Source organism: Felis catus, chromosome D3, assembly GCF_018350175.1.
Source record: "Felis catus isolate Fca126 chromosome D3, F.catus_Fca126_mat1.0, whole genome shotgun sequence".
Classification (NCBI taxonomy): Eukaryota; Metazoa; Chordata; class Mammalia; order Carnivora; family Felidae; genus Felis; species Felis catus.
Window position 1 is genome coordinate 18,593,724 of NC_058379.1, and position 26,146 is coordinate 18,619,869.

At 51.8% G+C, this 26,146-nt stretch overlaps 1 long non-coding RNA gene across 2 annotated transcripts in view; it reads left to right on the forward strand.

Annotated features, from left to right (window-relative positions):
- Positions 1-6,047: 6,047 nt before the first annotated feature.
- The window catches only part of LOC111557281, a 38,703-nt gene continuing 18,604 nt past the window's right edge, over positions 6,048-26,146 (forward strand). For both annotated transcript variants that reach the window (XR_002737220.2, XR_002737221.2), the window contains exons 1-3: positions 6,048-6,260; positions 19,100-19,224; positions 23,560-23,755. This is a non-coding gene — a long non-coding RNA (uncharacterized LOC111557281). The remainder of the gene's footprint in view (positions 6,261-19,099; positions 19,225-23,559; positions 23,756-26,146) is intronic.

Below are 26,146 nucleotides of genomic sequence, written 5' to 3' on the forward strand. Positions count from 1 at the left end.
GTGTTCAATAAATGCCATTCCTTTCACTGCAGCGGCCCCCCTGCCCCCAGTCTCCAGCGCCTGTCAATCTAGGACGCCAACTGCCTGCTGGGAGCCCAGACCTTCCTAGGTCAGGCTGGGGCCCGGGACCCTAGACCCAGAGCCCTTATGTCCAGAAAGGGACGGACCCACCCCCCCATCCCTCCCCCCCCCACCAGATCTCAGCCTCTCCCCATTCACACCCCACCTCTGTCCCCGCCCTGGATGTTGCTGTCTTGCCAGGAAGGTGCTGCCTGCCAGGGTCCCGAGAGCACGAAGCACGCAGGTGGCCGGTGTGGGAGGCGCGTGTCACCGCCCTGTCACCACCACGGCTGCTCCCTCCTCCTGTCGGTGGCGTCAGGAAACCCTGGGAAGCAGGTGACACTGTTCCCCAGGGTCTGCACCTGCCTCAGGGAGTGGCGACCGTGGCTCAGATATTGATGGATGTGCTGGTGAAACAGGCAGAAAGAGTGACACGAGGTCAGAGCTGCGTGGGGCCTTGGAGGGCAGACCGACAGTGCTCAGTGGGGAAACTGAGGCCCAGAGGGATAGTCACACAGCAAGGTGGTGGGGTCCACGTCCACTGACTCATGATTAAATGCTCTTTTTTCACGCCTTCCTGCCAGACCAAGACCTAGAGCAGGGACATTGGAGCCTGGACCTGGCCTTCTGGGTCATGGGACGAAGTTGGTGCTGGGGGCCGGCAGACTGTGCTCCCATCCTGGTTCTGCCACTTACTGTGCGTCCTTGGGCAAGTCTCCTAGCCTCTCTGGGCCTCAGTTGCATCATCTGCAAAGTGGGAATAAACCTCTCGCCAAGGTTAAAATCCATGCTTCGTAATGGATGCTGAAAAGCCTTTTTTAAAAGGTACTTAGAGCTGGCCTCATTTCAAAAAAGGCTTAGAAATGGTTTACAAATATACACCGCAATGCCCAAACAGGAAGGGCCTAGATGAGCGGACCAGGATGGGGACATGACGGGATAAGTTCCTGTATGGTTGTGACCAGTGGGCTCAGAGTTTCCTGGCGGCCAAAGCAAAGAGAGAAATGTGACCACGATAGGACTCAGTGTCCATGAGAAACTACTGTTTGTTGGGGAAACAAGTTCGGCGTTGGGGAGTAACGAGATGTGCACCATTTCTCATGTGAGCCTTCAAAAAAGGGCCCTGTGGGAAGAAGTGTTCTTTCTCTTTCCTCTCCACTCCCACAGGCCCTTGCCCGGCTACTCCCTGGGATCACCCAAACCCTACAACCACAGCTCATAGCGTAATGATTAAGAGGCCAGGTCCTGAAGACAAAACCAGTCTCTACCACTGTGCAACCCTGGGCCAGAGACCTTCCCTCCCTGAGCCTCAGTTTTCTCATCTATACAACGCGGGGAGGGGGGGTTAATAACTACCTCACCAGCTAGTCCTGAAGATTAGAGGAGGAATCTTCCCTAAAGACCTAGTGCTGGGGTGCCTGGGTGGCTCAGTCAGTTGAGCAACCCACTCTTGATTTCTGTTCAGGTCCTGGGATGAGCCTCACACCAGGCTCCTTGCTGAGCACGGAGCCTGCTTGGGATTCTCTCTCTCTCTCTCTCTCTCTCTCTCTCTCTCCCTCTCTGCTCTCTCTCTAAAATAAGAACAAAAACAAAAACCCAGTGGTGTCTGGTATATAGTAAGTGCTCAATAAATGGTGGCTGCTCTTCTTCCAGCAGGAGCTCAATAAATACCCAGCGGATGAACATCACAGGGCAGCGACGGCATTTTAGCTCCCAAACCGTTCCCCAGGTGCGTCTCGGCAGCAGGCTTTCTCCCCCAACCAAATTGCAACTGCGTGTGTGTGTGTGTGTGTGTGTTAATCAATTCCACGATTTGTGGGAGCCAAAAAGCCCAGGTTAATGGAAGCCGGCTGAATCCCCCATGAATTTCAAACCCTCCTGGAAAGGCCCCTGCTTTTTCCTGCTCAGCCGCTGGGAAGCCGCTGCCTCCACTCCGGGTGGAGAAATTGAATAATTGATGCAATTTGAATAACACTAGGATTTGTAATGATATTGAAATGTAAAGATAAAAAAGGGGCGTGAACGGTGCCGATAGCGGAAGCGAAACGTTGTTAATAGGCACTTAGGGGCTCGCGTGGGGGGGATGCTCCACTGGAGACGCGCTGGAAAGGCATTTAAGAGAGGAGGCGCTGGGAGGGGGTGGCTGGGAAATCTCCACCCGGTGAGGGGGAAAAACCATATTCATAAATAAGATGCGGAAATTTCTCCCGACTCAGCAGCACTAACAGTTAGAGAGTGGATAATTATTTAAATGCCAAATCATTCCGTTCATTAGAATCCCAAATCATATCTGAAGAAACTGATTGCCCAGGGCGGGCCTGGGAGGGGGCGGGGGAGGAGGGACGTGGCTAGGAAGGTCTCCCCACCCTGTGGTCCAGGCTAAGGGGAAGATGGGGCGGAAAGGAGGGTAGGATAGGGGAGCGAGCGTGGGCACGTGGGCTCCTGAAAGTCAGACAGACCTGGGTTCAGGTGCAGGATCTGATAACTTCCTGGCTGTGGGCCTTGAACGTGGTGCCTTCCCTCTCTCAGCCTCGGTTTGCCTAGCTGAGAAATGGGGCTAATGCCAACGTTTACTTGGCAGGCAGTGAACCTGGAAGGCAGGACTGAGAATGAGTGGGGGAGGGAATTGGACCAGCGCTAGGGAAGACGGGGGAGAAGCCTCAAGCGAGCCCCAAGTCGGGCTCCTTTCTTCTCTCCCACCTCCGGCCCCCCGGCGGACCCCGGAGCTGACTTGAGGGACCCAGAGAGGGGCAAGGGGACCCAGTAAGTCGGTGGCAGAGCCAGGGACGCCCAAGTATCCACATGTCCTATGATCCCCATGGGCCCTCCACTCCCAGCCTGTTCGGGCCACCGTCCAGGGTGCCAGGAGGTCTCCAAGGTGGGAGCCAGTTCAGCGCCTGGGAGCATTATCATGTCTGCGGGCCAGAGTCACAAGGGCACGTCGGTAACAATTCAATTATGCTGAGTGATTCCCGACTGGCTGGCGCCCCCTCCCAGGGTGGGTGACCACGCTGCCCCTCAGACACAAGCAAGTGAGAATCCTGGAGCAGGGAGGGCCACAGGAAGCCCCGCCCGGGCTCAGCGGGGACAGGAAACCCTGAAACAGGTAAGCAACCTGTGCTCACAAGCTCCCAATGTAACAGTCGGAACGGTGACACTAAGACCACGACACAGCCGTCAGCACGATAGTGTCTGTGCTAAGGACAGGCCCTGTGCTAAGCATTTTTTAGCATTTAATCGGTCATAAGAACCCTGGGAGCAGGGACAATGGGGAGACTGAGTCCCGGCCAAGTGAGGCGCCTAGCTCACGCAGCCCAAACGCTGTGCAGCTGGGGTTTGAACCCGTCTGCCTGAAACCCAAGCCTCTCAGAGTAACTCTGGGCTGCACTCAAGCCTGGGGGCACGGCCGGTGCCTTGCTGTCTCCTTCACCATGGCCGTGGGAGGCCCCTGAGGTGCCTGGTTTCCAGGTGAGAGCCTGCCTAGCCCCACAGAGAGCTGCAGAGAGAGCCGGGATTCAGACATAGGCTGCTCTAATTTCGATCTCTTGCTTTTTGTCTTCCCCTCTCCGGAGCCTCAGAGCCGTGTTCCAGCCCCCCTTGCTGGCTGCCCTCCACCCCACCCCACCCCCATGGCCCCACGGTCCATGCCGAGAGCTGTCCAGTTGCCACCGAATCCATTCCATCAAATAGGACTTCAGACAGCGACTTGCCCAGTCCAAGAAGCCTGACGAACGAGCCACGGCCTCCCAGATGGGCTCCCCACACGCCTGTTTAAGGGCCCCCTGGTACTCGCACGTCCAGCTGAGGTTGGGAACCAGGCCTGCCGGGGTGTCCCGAGTAGTAATTGAAACACGAGCCCTATTAATATTTCAGCGGCCCGGTCTTGGCATGTGACTCCTGTAGCTCCGAGCAGGGTCCTCTCCCTTCCCAGAGCAGGGTCCTCTCCCTTCCCATGGGGGCCAGGCGGAGGACAGCCGGGAAGCCCCGAGGCCTGGGGCAGTCAGAGGATCTGGGTTAGAGCCCGCCTGCCTGTCTGTGTGGCGTTGATCAAGTCCCTTGCTCTCCCTGGGCCATGTCTGTAAACTGGAGACGTCCATCCTGCCTAAGTGTTGTTACTGGGAGTAGCTGGGGGCCTGGAACATAGCAGGTGCTCAGTAAGCATTTGACAGTATTCCAGAGACCAGTGTTTTCCAAGGAGAGGTATCTGATCTACCCACTTCAGAATCATATGGGGCTCTTGTTACAAATACAGACTCCTGGGGCCCACTCTGGGGTGCTGGGGCCCTGGAGCCTGCATTTGTGACAAACACCCCAGTGACTGTCCGTCGGGCACCCCCGAGTCCTAGTGAGGTAGGGGGAGCCTAGGTTCTGGGGCGGGCGGCTGAGCCGTGCTTTTTCTTGTATGTAAATTGGCTTCCTTGTATGTAACTGGGAACAGAGACCTTCACCTCTTGAGGCTCCTGGGGAGAACGAATGAGATGCGGAGCCTGGCGCATAATAGGTCTTCAATAAATGAGGGTTATGAGTCACCACCCATAACCCTTTGGTGGAGGACGGGGCGTCAGCCCCCGAGAAAGGGGGCGAGAGGGTGTCCTGCCCCTTGGGAGCCTCGTCAGCAGGGCCTGTTCCAAATCGATCTTTTTTCCCCCCGTTTTCGAACACGGCGTCAGCATCTCTTGGGGCGGGCGAAGAAAATGCCAACATCAGCAACCACGTGCCCCAGCCAGACACCGCTGCTCTTTATTAATTAACCGCCAGATGTTAGTTTTGCATCTCTTATCAGAGGGAGGTTTATCACTGGGACCCTGTATGTCAGGCCATTAGGGAGAGGCAGGCAAACATCCCTTAGGGGGCCGTGGAGTGGGCGGGGCGCCAGGTGTCAGGGCCCCTCCCCTCTGGGGCACACGGCCCCCGGCCCAGAGCACCCCTGTGCCTGTCTCGTCACATCCACGGCCCTCCAAAGGGCATCCGTGAGGTGGCTACTCTGGTGAGGCACCCGAACACCGGGACCACCGTGGCGAGCAAAACAGACACGGGCCCCGCGCGCCGAAGCTCCCGGTCCGCCCGAGATGCAGCCGCAATCCAGTAAACCCAAATAAATAACATTAGGACAAATTGTGATCAGTGTCATGAAGGAAACTGACAAGGTTCCGAGAGAGGGCAAATAGCTGGCAGAGGGGACCTAATTTAGATGGAGCAGTTTCCCTGGGGACGTGACATTTCAGTAGCAGCGTGGAAAAGGAGCCAGGGGCAGAAGGTTCCAGGCAAAGGGCACGGCAAGGACAAAGGCCCTGGGGCAGGAACCAGCTTGGCATGTTTAGGAATCTGAATGAAGATCTGAGAGGCTGAAGCGTGGGGAAGGAGGCAACGGCCAGGCTGCTGAGGTCTGCACTGGGGGGCCTCGTGGGGCACGGGGAGGAATGTGGATTTCTTTGTCTGGAGGGCATTGAGGAGCCATGGCAGGCTTTTGAGCAGGAGAGCCACGTGATGGTGGGATTTTCACGTTAGAAAGGGCCCTCTCGGGGGCTCCTGGGTGGCTCAGTCAGTGAAGCATCTGACTCTTGATTTCGGCTCAGATCATGATCTCACGGTCTTAAGATTGAGTCCTGCATCAGGCTCTGTGCTGAGAGCACGAGCCTGCTTGGGATTCTCTTTCTCTCTCTTCCTCTCTCTGCCCTCTCTCCTTGTCTCTCTCAAAAATAAATAAATGAGCATAAAAGAGAGATTTTTTAGAAAGAAGAAGAGAGAGCCCTGTCTGCTTCAGAGGGTGAGGAACGAATCGGAGGCGACAGAGAAAACGCAGGGAAGCTCGCTAGATGTCAATCTGTGACAGATGGTGAGACCCGGACCAGGGCAAAAACAAGGACAGCATTTACCAGGCGCTTCCAGGGTGCCAGACAGTGCTCACATTCAGGAAACACTTAGGAAGCAGAAACGGGGCGCGAGGAAGACAGAAAGGTCTAGGGTGACTCCAAGCGCCTCTCTGTAGACATGCCTGCCCCTGCTCGTGTTCCCGACACCCTCCAAGACTGGAGCCATGATCGCCTTCGTTTAACAGGGGAAGAAATGGAGACCCAGAGAAGGGCAGCAGCGTGCTCAAGGTCACACAGCGAGTGGCAGCAGATCCTGCGTTTGCACCGGGTCAGCCTGACGTCCAAGGTCTTTCCTGCAAACAGCTGTCCAAGCTCAGCAGGCAGCAGGTAACCACTAGCCCTCACCCTGCTATTTTCTGAATGCACAATTACCTGGTAAACGCCACTGGGCGAACCTGACCGGGCAGGGGATCGGCGGGCCCCAGGGCCAGCCCTTGACTTGTCCAGGGTGTGATAAATCCAGACCCAGGTCTAGGTCAGCTCCGTCCAAACAGATACAGCACCATTACCCCAGCTTATTATTTTCCACCCGATCTGCACACCATCTGATAAACAGGTGATTACTTCTCCCAGTTCAGTTTCTGATTTGCATACAATAAATATCATCCCCAGGAAGTGTGTGTGTGTGTGTGTGTGTGTGTGTGTGTACGTGTGTGTTGGGGGTGGAAAACAGGGCTCATGTCTTATTTATGAGAAATAAACAGGAGCGCAAGCTCACATAATCAACACATATTTAATCTGGCCCTTACTCGCCCTTTTGACTCTAATCAGGCCGGGTGTATGAAGAGCCGTTTTGTGCATGTGTATGTGTGTGTGTGTGTGTGTGTATACATGCTTACTCACAGGCTGCAGTGGGATGCCCTTGCCAAGATCCTCATTCCATTCTGATCAGGGCTGATGGTCAGGGCGTAAGATGCCCCCAACCTTACCGGCCCACCCTGTGTGTATGCTTCTCAAGGGGCAGCTTGGGAATCCAGGGTCAAGGCGTGGAGGGTAGCATTTGCTCCCCACCGACAACTTTGCAGAAGGAAAAAAAAATTTTTTATTTTTTTTAACATTTATTCATTTTTGAGACAGAGAGAGACAGAGCACAAGCGGGGGAGGGATAGAGAGAGAGGGAAACAGAGAATCCGAAGCAGGTTCCAGGCTCCGAGCCATCAGCACAGACCCTGATGTGGGGCTCGAACCCACAAACCACGGGATCATGACCTGAGCTGAAGCCAGACACTTAACCGACTGAGCCACCCAGGCACCTCTGGAAAGTTTTTTTTAATATTGACAAAACAAGGGGCCCTGGGTGGCTCAGTTGGCTAGGCGTCTGACTCTGGATTTCGGCTCAGGTCACAATCTCACAGTTTGTGAGTTTGGGTTCTGCATTGACGGTGTAGAACCTGCTTGAGATTCTCTCTGTATGCCCCTCCCCTGCTCTCTAAATAAATAAATAAATAAATAAATAAATAAATAAACACACACCAAATATTGCTGAAACATGTTTGAACCATCAAGAGTACCAGCAATATAAATTGTGCAGCGTTAGCCACAGCTCTGTTTGCAATGACATCTAACATCACATATTTTTCATCAAGATAGAAAAGTAAAACTGGAGAAAAAAAAAAAGCCAAGCATTGTGTGGGGGAATCAAGGTCACATGCTCATAAATGCCACAGCCAAGGCTTAAACTTATGACCCTGACTCCCAAGCCCGACTTATACCTCCCATGACACTGCCTTCCAGATAAGGCAGGTGAGACATCTGGGGAAACCACCAGTGTGATCACTTACTGCCATCTGGCCCCTGTTCCACACTTTGAAAAAGTGAGACCAGAAAAGTTAAGGGACTCACCCATGGTCATGCGCAAACCATGTGAGTGTGTGTGTGTGTGTGTGTGTGTGTGTGTGTGTACAACGATTTTTTGTGTATGTTGACCAATGCAGGACACAGCCAGAACAGCTTATGTTTGCTCACAGATGACTGAGTCCTAATTTGGGGTCCTTGAATGATGGATGAGTGTAGGTGTCTGGGGCCCCAGGTCTGGCTGTCAAATGAGTCTCTTTGTTCTTCTCCAAGTTGCATATGCTGGGGCTGAGCTATCCAAAATGACTCTTTCACTCATGTATCTGCTGCCTGAGCTCCATGACTGGGCTGCGGGAGCCAGTGGGATGTCTCCTTTCTCTCTGTGCAGCTCTCCACTTAGCTAGCTTGGACTTCTTTGCAGCATGGCGGTCTCAGAGTAGTCAGACTTCTTATGTGGCAGCTGACTGTCACCAGGATAAGCATTCTGAAATGTTGACTTGTGTTTTTTTATTTTGGTCTGTATGCTTGTTTGTTTTTACAAATACATCGTCTTTATACAAACACCTATGAGGGATATGGGGTGTACAAATTCAAACAATATGGAAAGTGCAAAGATTCAAGAAGAAAATCACTCACAGGGCAGCTGGGTGACTCAGTCGGTTAAGTGTCTGACTTCGGCTCAGGTCATGATATCGTGGTTTGTGAGTTTGAGCCCCACATCAGGCTCTCTGCTGTCAGTGCAGAGCCAGCTTAGGATTCCCTGTCCCCTTCTCTCTCTGCTCCTCCCCTACTTGTGCACTCTCTCTCAAGTAATTTTTATGTAATAAAAATAAACATTAAAAAAAAGAAAATCATTCACAATTCCACTACCCAGAAATTAACATTTGGTGAACCTTAATCAATGGGTCGGTCTTCCTACCACAGAAAATAAAGAGAAGGATGGAAAAATGGATGGATAGATGGATGGATGGATGGATGGATGGATGGTTAGATGGATGAATGGATGGATGGATGGATGGTTAGATGGATGAATGGATGGATGGATGGACAGATAGGTAGTGATGGGTGGATTGACGGATGGATGAATGGATGTGTGAAGGATGGATGGATGGATGAGTGATAGATGGATGCATGGATGGGTGAGTGTTGGATGGATGGATGGATGGATAGATAGATGGACAGATAGGTGAGTGATGGGTGGATTGATGAATGGATGAATGGATGTGTGAATGATGGATGGATGGATAGATGGATGGATGGGTGGATAGGTGGATAGATGGATGGATGGATGGATGGGTGAGTGATGGATAGATGGGTGGATGGGTGGATGGATGGATAGATGGGTGGATGGATGGATGGATGGATGGGTGGGTGATGGATGGATGAATGGTTGGATGGATGAATGGGTGAGTGTTGGATGGATGGATGGGAGAGTGATGGGTAATGGATGAGTAGATGGAGAAAATAAAAGAAGAAAACAATTCTGACTGTTGAGGGTTCTAAGAGTTAGAAGGAGAGGCAATTAAGGTTCTGGATGCTGGAAAAGTGGCATTGGAGAGGCCCATCTCTCCAGACCCTCACTCCATCCACACAGCAGCCATGACTGAATCTGACTGGCTGCAGAGTCTAGTTGCTAATGGCGGGGGTGGGGGGGGGAGGATAGCCTGGAAATGGACCACTTCCCTCAGGTGAATCACCTAAGAGGAGACTGTCAGGAGCAGGGGCCCTAGGACAGGCTCACTCCCCACCTGCCTCCATTATCGGTCACCTTCCTAGGACTTCTGGAACTCAAACTGTCATCCTTCGCTTCCCTTCAGTGGCCCCCTCTGCCTACGGGTTAGACTCGGGACTATTAGAACTGTTACCCACCACTGTCACCACTATCGTTACCGCCATTGCTACGATTGCAATTTCCACTATCAGTGGGCTCAAACCCACGAACCAGGAGATCGTGACCTCAGCCACCCATGCACCCCCAGTGCTACTTTTTCTTCTCCCTTTTTTCCTTCCGCAGAATTGTTACTGTTAGTTTAAAATGCTTGTTAGAAAGGCAACACGGGTGCATTAGAGACAATTTAAGAAGTCTGAGACTTCAAACTTCAAAGAGAAATCAAAACTCACCCCCAAATACCACCAGCAGAGGCATCAGCCCCCATCCGGTCCCCGTTTCTCAGCAAGGTCCGCAGGGCCCTCAGTGGCAGGCCACTGGTCACCTTCCCACCCGTCCCCACTCTGACCGTGCGTGCTGCTGTCAGATCAAACCTCTAATGCCCCCAGACCCACCTGCCCTCCCTCTTGCCCCTGGGCCTCTGAATATGCTGTTCCTTCTGCTCAACAAGTCCTTCCTCCTGTACTCTGTCCGGTTCACCCCCACACACTCTGGGCCCTGGGCATTGACATAGGCCCTCTAGGGAGCCTCCTCTGAGTGTCCCACCCTTTAGGCAGGGACAGAGGCCTCCTCTGGGCCCTCAGCATCCCTGCTGAAGCACACGTCACCCTGTCTAGGTCCTGTTGACCTGTCCAGCTTCACCATGCAGAGAGCGGGGAGCATGTTGAGCCACCTCTGTGTGCCCAGCACAGGCCTGCCGCATAGCAGGAGCCTCCATGTGTGTTTGGGGAGTGAATGAGTGAAGAGTTTTCCAGAAGATGTGGCATTCGAGCCACGCTCTCGTGGTAGCATTGGGAAAGAAAGCAGTGAGGGTGCAGGGCCAGACGGCATTCTCTGCACCAAACGATGCGTCTTCTGCATTGACTTCTGACCTGAGCTGTCGCTCGGGTCCAGGAACCCCCACGCCTGCACACCCCCCAGCCTCCCGGTGGCGTGTTTGAGGAGGCCAGGCGGCTCCCACCCTGTCCACACCACTAGACAGACAACCTCGGACGTGAGGAGCACGATTCCTCTGTGTGCTATTGATTTTTCATAACCGCCCGCCGACAGACAAGGTGAACAGTTCACTTTTATGAATCCTTGTTAACAGTGTGTCGAGAGATATTTCACTTTAAGTGCCCCCTTTCCGCTGAAAAAGAAAAAAGAAAAATAACAGAAAATGTAAATTATCTCATTATGGAGAGACGTTGAGGGTTCTGAGCTGGGCTTTCAGAGGAGACAGAGCAGAGACCGGCTGGGACGTGAGGAGGAGAGGCTCCCCCAGGCGGCCCAGGGGCCTTCCCAAAGCAGAGGCTGGTGGGGAAGCCAAACCTGGCACAGAAAATGTGGCCACGGAGCTGAGGGCGGGGTAGCAGGTGGTTAGAGCCTAGAGGCAGACTCTGTGCACCCAGATAGGCAAAGAGAAAATACAGGGATGTTCATGGCGACCCTTAAAAAAGAACAAACAGGGCGCCTGGGTGGCGCAGTCGGTTGAGCGTCCGACTTCAGCCAGGTCACGATCTCGCGGTCCGTGAGTTCGAGCCCCGCGTCAGGCTCTGGGCTGATGGCTCAGAGCCTGGAGCCTGTTTCCGATTCTGTGTCTCCCTCTCTCTCTGCCCCTCTCCTGCTCGCGCTCTGTCTCTCTCTGTCTCTCAAAAAAAATAATAAAAAAAATTTTTTAAAGAGATGTTATAAAACAAATTTAAAAATCAGAGCATTCCATGATGTTTATACTATAGCTGCATGACACATCCCAGGTATATGATGAAAACTGGAGGTGGTGTGAAATGGACCAATCATTTGCAAGGTTTCTACTTTTTTACTTGAAATGATGCTTTGAAAAGGATGTATGTTGGGGCGCCTGGGTGGCGCAGTCGGTTGAGCGTCCGACTTCAGCCAGGTCACGATCTCGCGGTCCGTGAGTTCGAGCCCCGCGTCAGGCTCTGGGCTGATGGCTCAGAGCCTGGAGCCTGTTTCCGATTCTGTGTCTCCCTCTCTCTCTGCCCCTCCCCCGTTCATGCTCTGTCTCTCTCTGTCCCAAAAATAAATAAACGTTGAGAAATTCTTTAAAAAAAAAAAAAAAAAACCAGGGGCGCCTGGGCGGCTCAGTCGGTCAGGCGTCCGACTTCGGCTCAGGTCCTGATCCCGAGGTTCGTGGATTCGAGCCCATGTCGGCTCTGTGCTGACAGCTCAGAACTTGGAATCTGCTCCAGATTCTGTATCTCTCTCTGCCCCTCCCCCACTTGCTCGTTCGCTCTCTCTCGCTCCCTCTCTCTCTCGCTCCCTCTCTCTCTCTCAAAAAATCAATGAACATTAGAAAAATTAAAGGGGCACCCGGGTGGCTCAGTCGGTTAAGTGTTGAACTTCAGCTCAGGTCATGACCTCACAGCTTGTGGGTTCGAATCTTTCTTCGGATTCTGTGTCTCTGTCTCTCTTGCCCCTTCTCCACTCTCTCTCTTTTTCTCTTTCTCTTTCTCTCAAAAATAAATAAACATTTAAAAATTAAAAACAAAAGCAAAGCATAGAGCTGGAAACAACCTAAGTGTCCATCAACGGGGGACTGGTTAAATGTAAATTATAATGTGGCCGTTTAAGTGGAGTACTATGCAGCTGGGAAAAAGAATGGGCTAGGGGCGCCTGGGTGGCGCAGTCGGTTAAGCGTCCGACTTCAGCCAGGTCATGATCTCACGGTCCGTGAGTTCGAGCCCCGCATCGGGCTCTGGGCTGATGTCTCGGAGCCTGGAGCCTGCTTCCGATTCTGTGTCTCCCTCTCTCTCTGCCCCTCCCCTGCTCGCGCTCTGTCTCTCTCTGTCCCAAAAATAAATAAAAAAACGTTGAAAAAAAAATTTAAAAGAATGGGCTAGTTTGGTGCGGAGCAGTAAAGAAGAAAGTATGTGAGCTGTTACTGAGTGGAAAAAGCAAATCACAGGACAACTTCTAGTGTGCTGCCATTTACGTAAAAGAAAGCATAGACGTGTTTTGTGTGCATGAAAAATGTGGAAAGAACTGCCCAAGCATCTATTCAGAGTGATTCTCTCTAGAAGGCGAGACTGAAGAACGGGATATGGAGACGGCTTTTGGGTTTCGTTTCACATATTTACTTGCCGGTTTCATTTACTTTGTACTGTGTGCGGTATGACTCTTATAATTTTATTTACTTATTTTTTAGTATTTATTTTGAGAGAGACAGAGACAGCACAAGTAGGGGAGGGGCAGAGAGAGAGAGAGAGGGAGAGAGAGAGAGTCCCAAGCAGGCTCCACACTGCCAGCACAGGGCCTGCCTGACGCGGGGCTTGAACTCATGAACCGTGAGATCATGACCTGAGCCCAAATCAAGGGTCGGAGGCTTAACCGACTGAGCCACCCAGGCGCCCCTGACTCTTATAATTTTAAAAGTTGAAAATCTTTCTTTAAGCTTATTCATTTTGAGAGAGAGAGAGAGAGAGAGAGAGCGCATAAGCAGGGGAGGGGCAGTTATTGTGGAGCCCAACGTGGGGCTCGAACCCACGAACCACGAGATCATGACCTGAGCCAAAGTTGGACACTCAACCGACCGAGCCGCTCAGGTGCCCCGGAGTTTAAAATCTTTTAAAATGTTCAGTGTAAGGAAGTAGTTTAATTTTCTCCTTTATATGCTTCCCCATTATTTGAGGGTTTTTTTTTTTCACAACAACTGTTATACCTGTACATACAAAAATATACATTTTTTAACCAAGAAAATGTTGGCTTTGATGTCAGGCAGACTTGACTCTTGCTTTCAATCTTCCCTTCATCAGCTGAGCGATATTAGGCAAGCCACTTAACCTCTCTGAGTGTCAGCTTCCTGCAGCAATTTTGGGTGTGAATAGTATACGCAGAGTAAGTGTGCAGTAACTTTATCATGATAATGGTTATTATCCCATAGAGAGGGGTGGTAAAGTCTCACATGCCGTCCCAGTTGGTAAATTACTGCCCGTCCTTGTTAAAGACCCTACGAAGCTCTTTAAAATGTTATAGGCCAGTGGTCCTTCAAACGGTCTTTAGGTATAAAATTCACTGACAAATAAAATCTTCAGCGGGAACCCAGTATGCATAAAACAGGAACCAGAACATTTTAGTAGCATTCAACGTGTGACATTTACACCTGGTGACGTGTGCAGCGTCCTGTCTCCTTCTTTTGGTGACAATAGCCCAATCTTCCCTTGAACGGATTGTTAACCCCCCAACACCAGAGGTGAGCATGGACCCAAAGCCAAAGGCATCTCCCTGCGACAAGGAAGGGTTCGGGGACCAGACTGCGACCAGTGTGGGCCAGTCTTGTGAGTTCCATGCAGACTGGAGAGGGAGAGAAGGCCCTTTTGCTTCTGGTTTTGAGCCTCGGATGGGGGCAGGGCCACCAGAGCTCACCCACCGTCAGAGCCTAAGAAGAAAGCCAACACTGTGAAAGGCTGAGAGATGGCAGAACCTTGAGCCTTGGTGACATCACAAGAGCTCACAAGAGTTTAGGGTGAGGCTTAGGTGCCCAGACTCTGGAGCAAGACGCTCTGGATTCAGATCCCTGCTCTGATAGCTCCACCGCTGTGGGATCTCGGGCAAGTCAGTTAACCTCTCTGAGTCTCCGTTTCCCAGCACCCACCGCCCCGGAGGGCTGGGAGTAGCAGATGAGTCAATACACGTGAAAGCATTTAAATAGTACCTGGCACCTGGCTTGGGTGAGCTCCCGTCACAATTCTGCCACATTCCTACTCATAGGAGCACCTGCATGCTGTGTTGGGCTGACAGCTTCACTGGAATAAAACTTCGCCTGCCGCGTGGGTTTCATTGATAAATATCCTGACGGGGCCCGGCAAGCTTTTACGAAACGTATTGGCGACTGCTTATCTGTGGTTTAGGATTTTGACCTCAAGAGCACGGCGATCCCTAGAGAAGTTTCAGGGAAGGGAGTTTGAGCTCAGCATGTGGAATGTGTTTCGGGGCCCGGAGTTGTCTAGAGACGGACCAGGCTGCCCTCTAGGCGACGAGTTTCGCGTGTCGGGAAGGAGTTTGCAATGAGGCTGGACTCCGGTGCCGTGAGCATCCAGAGGGCGATGCCAGTGCCAGGCGGAGTTGAGACTTTGTTTACTCGTGCATTCGTTCATCATTCACCATGGCCCCGGCACTGGGATGAACGTCCCCACTGACTCTTAGGTCTTTTCGTGAATGATTCCTTGCTAAAGGTAGAAGGGACTCCTTCGGCCAGCCTTCTGGGGGCTGTTTTCATTTTTAAGAGAGACCAAGTGTCTGGGGCGCCTGGGTGGCTCCGGCAGTTAAGTGTCCAACTTCAGCTCAGGTCAACGATCTCGTGTTTCACAAGTTCAAGCCCTGCATCGGGTTCTGTGCTGACAGCTGGGAGCCTGGAGCCTGCTTCAGATTCTGTGTCTCCCTCTCTCTCTCTGCCCCTCCCCTGTTCGTGCTCTCTCTCTCTCTCTCTCTCTCTCAAAAATAAACATTAAAAATTTTTTAAAGAAAAAAAGATCAAGCATCAGTGCTAATGCTAAGGAACGGGTTCCTAAAGGTGGACTCAGGTGCTTTCGCAGCTCACCTGGGTGGAGAGATGGGAGGCGGCCCCACTCACCTTGCCTCGTATCTTACCTGGACAAGGTGGGCGGAGTAAGGGAGAGGAACACACCCCACACCTCCCAGGTGGGGTTTCAGACCATAATGGTATTAATGTGACCAGCTAAGCGTGGGGCACATGTGAAATCTCATTTCATCTCAGCTGCGCTGGGCGGCTGTAGGCTTCCCCAGGCGGGCAGTTTGGCCTCAGACAGTCCTCCCCTTTATCCCCCATCCCCGCCTACCGGAAGTCCTCGACTTCCCCCGGTGCTGGATGAGCAAACAAGCTGGCTAGAGAGCACACAGTGGTGCCAGTGACGGGGACAGCAGATCAATCAAATGGTCTTCCCTGGAGAGCCCAGGTCTTGTGCATCAGGCAAGGGGCAGAGCATAGGCTCCAAGGGGTAGGAAGAGAGGGGGGAGCAAAGGCAGGGGAGGGGAGCCCAGAGGCCCAGGAAGATCCTTTCTCCCTGGAACAGAAGCGACTCTCTGTCCGTCGAGCTTAATGATAGCAACAACAACAACAGTAGCTGGCATTTAAGTGCCCGCCGTGCTGCACACCCGGCCGAGACCTCACAGCACCTCCGTGAGCTGACACACTTACCTCCCCATCTTCAGAGGAGGCTGAAAACAAAACAGTCATATCCAAGGGGCAAGCCTGCCTGGCTTCAGAGCCCCTGCCCTATCCACTCTGCTGCCCCGCTCCCACGGCTCCCTTAATCCTGCCAGACACCCGTGGGTTTTATGACCATTTCATAGGTGCAGAAACAGAGGCCCAAAGAGGCAAAGTCACTTGCCCAAAGTCTCAGGTGAGCTGAGCCAGCCCTCGGCCCAGTTCCATCAGACCCCGGATCCTGGGTTTCCCCCTCCCTTGTCGTCTCTGTAAGCAAGACCCTGAAGGAGACAGAGTGGGGTCCACCGGCCCATTTCTGGCTCAGGGGACAGTGTGCATAGTGGGGTTGGGGCTCCAGGACCGTGGTAAGAAACCACTGACCCTCCTCTTCCTCTGGAGCCCGGAGAATATCTCACCCCGACAGAGGCTGCTACTATAGCTAATAAACCTCTATGCTTCTCCCTCTAAATGTAAATGACAGATGAGTGGGATGTTATGGGTTTTGGAAAAAGAAAAGGCAAGAGAAAGGTAATTTGCATTAGGTATGTGTGCAGCTTTTGACACAATCTCAGGAGACGAGGATTCCCCAGCTCTGGGTCAAATTCAGGGCCCCCACCTTGGAGGGTGGTGAGGGAGTCTTCCGCAGAGGAATGCTCGGGGCCCTCACTTGCTACCACCTGGCAGGCCAGCCTCTCCCTCCCTAACCTCTCCTCCCTTTCCCAGCTCCCAGCTCTTCTCTCTCCCCAACCCCCAAGAACCCTGCTGGTGCACTGCACTGAGAGGCAATTTATAAAGCAGATGTTTATTGCAAGGTTTCACGCGAGCTTGGTGCCTCGCCAAACGTTATAGTAATTGGAGGCTGCGTTTAATTACTGATCAATGTAGAGTTGGGACGAGACAGGCCTGGAAACTGCCTTTGGTCTAGACTCTCCTCCCTGCTTCAGAGAAGGCAGGAGCTCCTAGCCCTCCGTGGCTCGGCACGCCCTGAGCCAAAGCCTGGGCAATGGCAAGGCAGGAAGATGTGGGTTCCAGTGGCTGCTGGGGTACCACCAGATTCTGCTACGGCCCTCTCCTTGCCATCACATTATTTGTTGATGCCTAGTCCGTGCCAGAAACCGTGCTGGGCCCTGGGGTCGCAGGGATTAATGAATTTCTCCCAGTGCCCGGGCTGAGAGCTTTGCGTACACTATCGTGCAATCCAACACAAGGCAGGTGTCATACCCAGGCTCCAAGGTGGCCCCCAGTGATCCCTGCATCCTGATATCCACCTGTTGTGCAGTTCTCTCCCACACGAGGGGAATGACCTGTGTAACAGCATGGCTGACGTGACAGCTCGTGACTTCTGAGGCTCAGTCATTAAAGACATTACAACCTTTGCCTTGCTCTCTTCGCTCACTCGCTCCAGGGGAAGCCAGTCGCCATGTCGTGAGGACACTCAAACAGTCCTACAGGGAGATCCACGCAGGGAGGAATTGAGGAGCCACCTTGGGGAGTGGAAACTCCGGTCCAATCAAGGCTGTGGATGAGACCACAACCTTGGCCAGCATCATGGCTACAATCTCATGAAGAGACCCTGAACCTAAACCACCCTAAGCCAATCCACGACAACTATGAGATTCTTAAATGGTTATTGTGGGAGCGACTGGTTGGCTCAATTGGTTGGGCGTCCGACTGCGACTCAAGTCATGATCCCACGGCTCGTGAGTTTGAGCCCCACATTAGGCTCTGTGCTGACAGCTCAGAGCCTGGAGTCTACTTTGGATTCTGTCCCCGTCTTTCTCTGTCCCTCCCCCTCTCACGTTCTGTCTGTCTGTCTCTCAAATATAAACATTTAAAAAAATCTAAATGGTTATTGTGGTAAGCCACTAAGTTTTGGAGTAATAGATAACTAATACAATAGCCATGGGAAAGAAGGAAACATAAGGAAGACTAATAAATAGGAAACACAAACAAATGTGGCAAGAAAGAGGACCGCCATAAAACATGTAATTATATAATCACTCTATGTACATATAGATTTTTGAATGTGCTGATATATTGGTGATATATATTTTATGTGTGCTATTATAATATAATCACAATAAATGTGAATGAGTTAAATTCACCAATTAAAAGAGAAATCTTACTTCATTCTTTCCTCAAAATAATTCTATGTGACAGGCATTATTACACCCATTTTACAGATGAAAGAGTTGAGGTTCAGAGTAGGGAAGAAACTTGCCCAAGGTCTCTCAACTCAAAAGTGATAGGGTGGGACTGAAGCTGGTCCTTCTGACTCCAAAGCCCTAAGCTGTATTGTACTGTTTTGTATTGTTAGCGTTTGTATTGTTAGCTTCTTTGGATAGAAGAGGAAACTGAGACTCAGAAAGGGTGAGTGACTTGCCCAGGGTCACACAGCAATATTTCAAAACGAGAGCCAGAAGCAGGCATCTGACCCATTGGTGTCTGCCCTGTGACCTATGGAGCTCTGTCATCAAAGCACAAGAATCACAGGGGTTTTCTGTCTTCATACCTGCTTAGGACAGCTAGACACACTTGGCTGTGGCCAGAGAGACCCTCTGGGGTCAGGTGGATGAGCATCCTCAGCGGGGAGAACACCGGCACAAAGCAACTCGCTGGGGCACAGGGTGGGGTGGCTCGATGCATCGAGCTGAACTCTGGTAATTACATCAGAGGCCGGCAGCGTAATTTGTATCTGGGTGATGAATGTCTGTGTTTTCGGGCCTGATTGCCCTATTTACATTTGGAATTTGCTGATCTATTATTAATGTCTCCTGGAGGCCAGGGCGATGAGCGTGAGGAGCTGTGGAGTCCCCTCCCCCAACGATCCAGGGAGCACTAGCTCTTAGGCCCTAGCTACCCAAAGCCCCACCCTAGCTCCCTTTGTGTGACCCCAATTTTCATGGGGCTATTGGACTAATCGGCAGAGGGGCTGACCTGGGATGAAGTTTCCCAGCCTCTAATATACCCTCGTACACACACTCGGATGTACGTATGTGAGGCCATGCACTCATATGTGTATATACATCTACATCTTTATATACCCACAGGTACTTCACACAAGGAAATGCACACATGGACATGCACACACCTTCATGGGTACATGCACGAGTGTGCACGCATGTACGCAATGTTGGATTTTCCCCACCCCAAATCCGTATGTTGAAGTTCTAACTCCAAATGTGATGGTATTTGGAGGTCGTACCTATGATAGGTATTAAGGGCTAAATGTGGTCATGAAGGTGTGGCCATCATGAAGGGACTGTGCTCTTATTAGAAGACATGCCAGAATCAGAGCTCTGTCTTCTCTCCATGCAGGTGAGCCAAGGAAAGACCATGTGAGTCCACAACGAGAAGTCAGTTGTCTACAAGTCAGGAAGAGAGCTCTGCTCAGAAACTGAATCAGCTAGCACCTTGATCTTGAACTTCCTGGACTCTAAACGGTGAGAAAAGAAATTTCTGTTGTTTAAGCCACCCAGTCTTTGGTAGCTTATCGTGGCAGCCCAAGCTTTGACACACACGCACACCATCACGTGTCCAGTCACGCTGGGAGCAGCACACCTCGAGAGTGGTACGGTTGGATCCGTGACCCATGGACCCAAACGGCCTGGGTTTGAGTCCCAGTCCTGCCACTTCCCAGCTGTATGACCTTGAGCAAGTCACTTCACCTCTCTGTGCTTCTGTTTCCCCAAACGAAAAATGGGAACAATAATGTTACCACCTCTTAGGATTGTTGCAAAGATAAATTAATAGAACTCATTTGCCTGGTGCACCATAAGCACTAGACCCATGTTTGCTATGCCCATTATTATTGTTGTTATTTATGTGCCTGTCACATAAGAGGCTGAGGCATTTTGTTGCAAGATGATGAAACGCACCACGCTATACCCATACGCTTGTAACACACACACACACACACACACACACACACACACACACAGAGGGAAACTTCCAGGGCCCCATGGTTTCTCCCTGAAGCCCCTCCCAGCCACTCACTCCTCCATGTCTACCTCAAGCCTGCAGGCAGGGTGGGACTGGGGAAAGACCACTGGATTTGGCTTCTCTAACCAAGCATCGAACCTCGGCTCTGCCACTTGCTGGCGACATGACCTTGGCCCAGGAATTCTAAACCTCAGTTTCGTGATCTACACAATGGGGGTAATGATAGAAATGAGCTCGGAGAAACTGCACCTCGGATGGCTGGCTGACGGCGGAGTTACGGGAGGTGTAGGAATCGACACACATTTTCCCTGCCCAGGCTGGGCCCTGGCGCGTGAGTGACTGCGCTGGCATGCAAATAAGTATGCAAATTAAACTCATTCCCTAAGACTGTGGGAAGCCAGGCACGCCCCAGCTGAAAGGTTCCATTTCCAACCGGCTCTTTGTTGAATGGCACCGGCTAGGGGTGAAAGAGCACCGGACAGGGAGTCAGAACATGCGCCCCACGAATGACCAGCCCAGGTACGACACGCGCTCACAGGTGGCGTGCACATCTTATATCGGCACCTCCGCGCAAACACTCACACGCACAAGAAGGCGCGCCCGTGCAAGGACATGCGAATACCTATGGTGCATCCACACGGGAAGGGTCTGGACCTGGAGGCCGGTGGTGCTGTGTGGCCTTCTCCGAGTTCTGTACTTCTCTGGGCCTCTGTATTCCTCCTTTGTAAATGAAGTAAGTCATACTTGGCCCCTATTTGGTTGCGGTGCAGACCGAATGAGACAAATAGATGGCAAGCGATGATCGTGGTGCCTGGTATACAGTAAGCACTTAATATCTGGCGACCATGTTATGAGCATCCTCATCTATGAAGTGTGAGGCTGGAGGAGGTGCTCTCTGAGCTCCCGGTCAGCTCAAGGGTCCCGTGGTTCTGTGAGCTGCACCCATGCCCCACTCAGAGCCTGTCAGCCATCTAGGCCGGAGGACCGTGTGTGTGTAGGTTCCAGAAATTGGCCCCAAAAGGTGATTCTACTATCCTTCAATCCAGTTCATACTGGAACTTCTGGCCCATGGCAAGTATGAATACTACGCTGGCTGCCCTGTGACAAATGTGGTAAACTGAGGGAGGGGTGTGAGTCACCAAGGCCAGCTCAGAGCTGGAGGCGGGACCAAAAGCCAGAACCAGGCTCCTGGTTGCTCAGGGCTGGGCTCGTGCAGCGGGTGATTTCTGGGGCCTTCTCCGCTCAGAGCAGGGCCTGGTGGCCAAATCTGAGTGTGCTTCTACTTTAAGATGTGGTCTGTTCCAGGGTCACCAGGCCCCAAGCAGTGGCTCCAAATGATAAATAAATAAAATCCGATGTGAAACCCCCAGGGCAGCCATATATGGAGTATTTACTACACAGATCATTTCCAGCTGTTCTACCTCGTCCAGGAGCCTGAGACAAAGCAGCTTACATGCTTAAAGTCATGTAGGTCAAAAGTAGCAGACGTGGACTCGAACCAGCATCCCTCTGACTTCAGAGGCCGTACCCTCAGCTCACGCGCCAGCGCCTCCCCCAGAGAAGCAAGGCGGAAAAAAATGAGTTCGCCAACTGCAATAGGCCAGAGGCCTCGGTTGCTCCCGCGGGTGACGGGAGGGGACGTGAGGCCCAGCAGCTCGGGCACCGCGCCCTCCAGGAAGCCACCCGTACCCCGCCCCGGTTTCCCTGCGATCCCAGGGAAGGTCAGCAGCCAGCACATTAAATAAGGCCATAAATTTGTCATGAAGGCCCGGAAATGAACGAGGCTCATCATTTATGGATGGAATAATTAAGCCACTGTGCTCAGTGGTTCACTGAGGCCTGTGCCCAGGGACCAGTTTGGAGATCTGGCTGTCACCATCCTCACCCCCTGGCATCTCAATCTGGACCCTGGGGCGCGCAGACTCCACCAGCAGCCGCAGCTGCCCACAAGCGCGCCCGGCAAGAGCTCCGCCCTCATGATATCACGACCGCCCAGGCCAATCCCAGGCAGGCTTCTCTTGAAGGTCCGCCTCTCGGGTGCCCAGGCCCTTGGATGGAGGTGGTGGACCGGCGTCTCCTTGGGGTGTAAGTCGGCTTCTTCATGTGGTAGAAAGTGTAAGAAATTTTTTTTAATGTTTATTTATTCTTTTTTTTTTTTTTTAACGTTTATGTATTTATTTTTTTGAGACAAAGAGAGAGCATGAACCAGGGGAGGGTCAGAGAGAGGGAGACACAGAATCCCAAGCAGGCTCCAGGCTCCGAGCTGTCAGCACAGAGCCCGACGCGGGGCTCGAACTCACGAGTTGTGAGATCATGAACTTGAGCCGAAGTCAGACGCTCAACCGACTGAGCTACCTAGGCGCCCCGCGAGTGTAAGAAATATAGACTGACTTGGATTCAAATCCTGACCCTTTCACTCCAGCTCTGTGTGTCTGGGCTGCTCACTTCACTTCCCTGGGCCTTTGTTTTCTCCTCTCAGAAATGGGCAGGGGTGCCTGGGTAGCTCGGTGGGTTGAGCCTCCGACTCCCGGTGTCGGCTCAGGTTATGATCTCACAGTTCGTGAGTTCGAGCCCAGCGTTGGGCTCTGTGCTGACAGCTCGGAGCCTGGAGCCTGCTTCAGATTCTGTGTCTCCCTCTCTCTCTGACCCTCCCCCGTTCATGCTCTGTCTCTCTCTGTCTCAAAAATAAATAAACATTAAAAAAAATTAAAAATAAAAAAAAGAATAAATAAATACACATTTTTAAAAAAATGGGCAAAATAGGGGTGCCTGGCTGGCTCAGTCAATAGAGCACGTGACTCTTGATCTCAGGGTTTTAAGTTCCAGCCCCACGTGGGGTGTAGAGATTACTTAAAAACAAAATATCTTGTTTAAAAATGGGCAAACTAATTATTTTATGGATTATGGGGAGGATAGAACTAAATAATAGTTATAAAGTACCATGGGAAGGTCTGGCATATGCGAAGTGCGCCACAAACCCAGCATTTCCTTCCTTTCTCCCAACAGAACAGTCAGGCAGGAATCAGGAAGCTCAGAGAAGCAGAGAGGTTTGACCGAGGATACGCAGCGTGAGCAAACAGTGGGCGCCTAGTGCCCAGAGCTTCACCTGGAGCTCATGTCACCTATCATGTGTGGAAGGCGCAGCCCATTCTCCAACAAAAGGTTGAGGCCCCTGACCCCTCCCTGCCCCTGGCTACTCCAGGTCTGCAGAAGGAAGAGGTATTTGTAAAGGGAACCAAAAGCACTAACATTTATGGAGCTCTTGTGGTGACCAGGCATTTTCCTAAGGGCCCTGCAATTATGATTTCACTGCATTCTCTAGAGGACCCTTGGAAACAGGTACCATTATTATTGTCTCCATTTTATTTTTTTTATTTTTTTATTTGTTTAACATTTATTCATTTTTGAGAGACAGAGAGAGACAGAGCATGAGCGGGGAAGGGGCAGAGAGAGGGAGACACAGAATCCCAAGCAGGCTCCAGGCTCCGAGCTGTCAGCACAGAGCCCAACACGGGGCTGGAACTCACGAGCCGTGAGATCATGACCTGAGCTGAAGTCGGACGCTCAACCGACCGAGCCACCCAGGCGCCCCCATTGTCCCCATTTTAGAGATGAGGAAATGGAGGCTTATGCTCAGACCTTGGAGACACTCAGCCAAGAGGTAGAATTTGTGTGTGGTTTCCTGGGCCCCAGCAAAGCCAGGCTTGGGAGGAGGGTGGCAAATTGAAGACTATTTGGAGTTTGAGAGAGATGTCACTTGACTAGACCAGCCATGTTCCAGAATTCCAGCTCTGTTATTCCATGCTCTTCAATGGGTTCAAGCTCTCATTTTACAGATGGGGAGACTGAGGCCCCGCCACCAGAGGCAGAACCTTGGGGCCTGCCCACCAGCTCTCCAGGGCCCGTCCCATTGGTCATGGACACCAAGGCTGGCCCAACTAGAGAGGTCTCCGGCACCTGCCTTGGGGAGGAGTCTGGACCCTCCTCCCCTCACTACCCCACCCACCCTCCATCACCATGGCAACCATGCAGGTGAGTCTCATCACCGCTAATCCTCTAATTACCAGCCACCTCTTCAATCGGCTGTAATTACTTTGGGGACACAGTTAACCTCTCATTAGGAACGCACGGCCGCTTTCTCCAAAAGCGCAGCGGTGACAAGCCTAGTAATTTACCGCCCCGGCTCGCGGGGCCGCTTTGTGTTTAACTCGGGCGCCATCGCATCCCTGTCATTACTCCAGCCCGGTTGTCATGACGATTAATCATTCAATCCCTCATCAGCAACTTTTGCCAAATGTCACCCCGCTCTTGATCAAAATCCATCCTGCAGCCCGACACTGGGGGACTAATGACTTGGAAATAGGCTTCTCCATTCCCGAGAGCTTTTCCCCAAGACTCCTCAGCTCCCTCCAGAAAGGAAGAGGAGGGTCTGAGCTCAGTGTGGTTGGGGTGGGGGGGGGGCAGTAGTGGGAGCAGAACTGGCCTGCGTTGGGTGCTTATTCTGCACCAGGCACCTGAGGGGCATTGTCCCTCATGACAACTCCCTGGAAAGGGAAACTGAGGCTCCAAGAAGCTGGTGGTTGGACAGCAAGGAAGTATGGAGAGATTCTAACTCAGACCTGTCTAACTCCAAAGCTGAGCTCTTTTTACCAAACTTCGAGGATAATGCACATTGCCAGCTAGCAAGATCCTGGAATATCACGGTTTGGGCAGCATTGTAGAAATGAGCCGGCCCATTGAATTCAAGGCAGAAGGCCTTAAGAGACAACTCTGGGCACTTTCTGATAAGGAGCCCCATCTAGGGTGAGCAGCTAACTGTCATGAACACCTATGTCCCAAACGACAAGCAACAACATCCAGCAGAGAGTGACCTCACAAACCGGGTGGAGAAATAGACTGAAACACAGCAGTAGTAGGTCCGTGAAATGATCTAGACTGAGATTCTAGGCCTGGGGTCATTGGTGCTTAATAATGGACTTCAGTCGCCCGTGAGCCCCCTGAAAATGCAGGATACATTGTGACTGGATGTGAGCATGTGCATTTTTCTAGGGAGATGCTACAAAAAAATGTTAAGAGCTACTGCTCTTATCTTTCCCCATATCCTTATCTTATAGAAGGGGATACTGAGGCCCAGAGAGGAACCAAGACTTGTCCAAAGTTCCAAAACAATGCAGGATGGGAACCACTGGTCCAAGCAGGTGTGAACTCTTTCTCAGGTGCCCAGGGCAGCCAAGTAGGTCAGTGCAAAGGGAGGAATTCCTACTCCTTCAGAGTGGCTTCCAACCCCCCCAGCTCCCAGCCTCCTGAGAAAGCCCAACCCCCACCCTGCTAAAGGAATCTTTCCGAGGCCCCTCCCAGGGAATGTTCCTGCTGGCTGGGCCGCCAGCATGTGTGAGACATAATTACAGCACGTTGTAAATGGCATTAACAGACTGTCACAGCAGCCACATGGTATTAGCAAACGGCTCTGTCTTCATCATGCAGTCCCCGCAGCCTCCGGGCTGGAGCACTTCCCAAGGGGTCTCCCAGGTCCAAGTTGCAGAAGTCTCCCGGCAGGGGATTGGGGGTAGGGGCAGCGATGCGGCTCACAGAGGCCTGGAGATTCCCCCAAGACTTTCTGAGGTCTCAGCAAAGAGCTGAGTAGAAAGTTAGGAAATCTGATTTGTAAACCTGGTTCAACCTCGACGAACTAGCCTTTATCAGGGAGCTACTTATGAGCCAGCCTCTCTGGAATGTAATCTTGTTTATACCTTATAACCACAACCTAAAAGATTATATTCTTCATTCTGCTTTATAGATCAGTTGACTGAGGATCAAAGGGGAAAGGTGATTTCCCCAAGTCCTTTCAGCTAATGGGTGACAGCTGTAGGATTCAAAACAAGTTCCGATGCCTCCAGAACTTCTGCTTTTCCATATATCATGCTGCCTCCTTGGAAAGGTCTCTGATCAGTTTTCTGTGGATAGATACTATAGCCTTGAAGATAATTCCCTAAAGCTACCAGCCCACCAGAAACTTACCAGCCCCTGAGCTCTGATCCCTGGGGTTTCTGTGGGAGCAACATAGTAACAACATAATAATCATCAAGATTGTAACAAACATTGTGTATTTCCATACAGTTTCTTCTATGTTCTTTGTAGCATATCCATGAGGGAAAGAACAGCTCTTTCTTGGAGTTGAGAACTAAGGCCCAGAAGGGGAAAGTGACTCTCCCAAGGCTTCACAGCAAGTTTGTGGTGGAGCTAGAATGAATTCCCCTTGTCTCCTTGATTCCCGGTTCTGGTTCTTTTCCGTAAGCCACTGAGAAAGTGTCCATAAGCCTGAGGCCGGGGAGGGGGCATTTACTCTTCCAGGTGCCTCCTGCCCTCTCGCCTGCCCTGTGGGCACCGGTGATTTATGCTTTATCCAGGAGGCCTCCAGGCTGC